This window comes from Cibotium barometz, chromosome 12 (genome assembly GCF_041138505.1).
Source record: "Cibotium barometz isolate CiBa-2024 chromosome 12, ASM4113850v1, whole genome shotgun sequence".
Lineage (NCBI taxonomy): Eukaryota > Viridiplantae > Streptophyta > Polypodiopsida > Cyatheales > Cibotiaceae > Cibotium > Cibotium barometz.
In genome coordinates this window covers 52,108,920-52,111,207 of record NC_141057.1, presented here as the reverse complement: position 1 = coordinate 52,111,207, position 2,288 = coordinate 52,108,920, and positions in this window count along the sequence as shown.

Sequence of the window (2,288 nt, the reverse complement as noted above, 5' to 3'; positions counted from 1 at the left end):
CAGTGCATCCATAAGGCCTTGAATATGCATCTGACTGAACCATGCACATAGCCACAAACTCAGCCATGAAAACAGTCCACAAACTCTTCCAAATCAGTCCATTATCTTGCCCTGTTTCCACCCTTTGAACTGTCAAGCCCTTCCTCTCACAAAGGGCTAGAGAAACAACTCTGGAACAGTCTCGAGCTGGTGAAAAGAGAGACTCAATATGACACCTCCTGCAGTCCCACCTGCTCACAAAGAGAGAGAAACTTACAGTCCTTGTGTCGCTTTTCATGAGAAACTTACAGTCCTTGTGTCGCTTTTCATGAGAGAAAAAACGCGAGGAAAATCCCCGTTCAGTCCTGCCCTCTTGTCTTGCAGCCAGGAGAGAGAAAACCTGTGAGAGAACCTGCTATCCAGCCTTGTGTTCCCCTCCTACAGTCCATGCTTCTTAGCTGACAGTCAGCTTCTTGCCAAAAGCAAAGGAGAGAGAAGAGGAAGATCATGTAGGCGCCTATATTCAGCCACACAGCAGCTAACCAATTCTCCAAGAGCCAGAGAGAGAGAGAGAGAGAGAGAGAGAGAGAGAAGTAGGCATGTGTCTCTGCCCTGTAGTGCAGCACAGCAGCCAACTTTCATATCCCAAGAAACAGGCGTAAATAAGTATTAGGCTGCGCCTCTGCAATCTGCAGCACAGCCCGACTGTATCCCCTTCCAAAAAGCCACATGTGACTAGCAACGCAGAGCCCCATTGTAACTGTTTTCCCAGGCCAGAACACAGGGTCATGACAGTCTCTCTATCTAACTAGAATGATCCTTATGTAGGAAAACAAATGGATGGTTTTGAATCTTTTCCAAAGAAGATTAAGACTCTACTTAGTAAAAGTAATGATATAAAGAAAGATGTGGTGTCATCCATGAGCAAAGGCCGTTTGAAAATGCCATTAACTAAGTGAACTCAACTTCCTATTTGTTCATTGTCACGCCACCAAGGAGTCAATAAGTTAGAGTGAATAGGACATGATGTTGAAAGTTGTAGTGCCATTGAGGGAAAGGCATGAGTAGAGGACCAGGATCAGGTATATGCAACCACATCACACTTTGATATTATCTCACATGAGCACATTTGTAAGAGGTGTCATATAAAAGGGGTCATTTTCAAGCAATGAACACAAGCTGCTCTCAAGTCTTTCTATGAGTACATGTTTCCATCTTGTAACCTAACTAACTTGAGTCAAGCTTGATTAGTTCAATTAGCTTATCATTATGTTTGTAATTAGGCTTCATCCTTCATAGGATTAGATTAACTTAATCAATGTGAGCTTCCATAGCCATTAATTAGGGTTCATAAATTTTACCATGGTATCAGAGCCTTTCTCTCCCCTTTGAGCTTCTCCAAATCATTCTCTCAGCTCCCAACTCACTAATTTCCATGTCAATAGTCATGATCTCTAAATTGAGTCCACCTTATCCAAACTTCCCTCTATGGGGCCAGAATTTCTGAAGCTCACCATTGCTCATTGCCTTCCCATTGACCACAAAACTTGGGAGCATCTTCAGCACATCAAGGCATCCATATGCACTGGAAGAATTTCACCATTTTGCTTTGAGTCGACTGAATTCGCTGTCGCCCTGCCGCTTGTATATTCGACTCATTCATCATGCACACTTCAAATCTTTCTAATTGCTCTTAGGCATAGCTAGAGCATAACACCACTAAAGCTACAGCTTAAGCCCCAATCCAAACCTCCATTGTACAACCCAAGAAGAGAGAAAAACGAGTTGTCGATTTGCAGGCGTTGGCACGTTTTTGGCATGGATTGAGCTGATTCTTTTGAGTGTGCCTTATCTCCTTATCAAGGGAAACACTCTCATGCAAAAGCCCCATCAATGTTTCCTTCTGCAAGCTCAATTGAACACTCCAAATTCAACTGGTGTTAATCAAGAATTAAAGCTTAATTAGTATCATTAATAGTCAATTAACTATTATAAGCAAAAAATTGGTGCTACAAAATCACAAGTGGGTATATTATTTGGCACTTGTAAACACTCACATACATTCAAATCACATCATTACATGTGTTTGAACTTAAAAGTCCACTACATTATCAAATTGTAAGCAATTAGACACTACCCGAGAGTCAAACTCCGATAAGACCTTTGCAATGGCAAAATGTTGCGAAGTTATTTGGGGAAGGATTTCACACATGGGCCACACAAATGAAGTATCTTACGCACAAAAAGCTATGAAAATTAATTAAGGAGACTACACCCACCACGAATCCAACTGAGGATTAGAGTGAAAA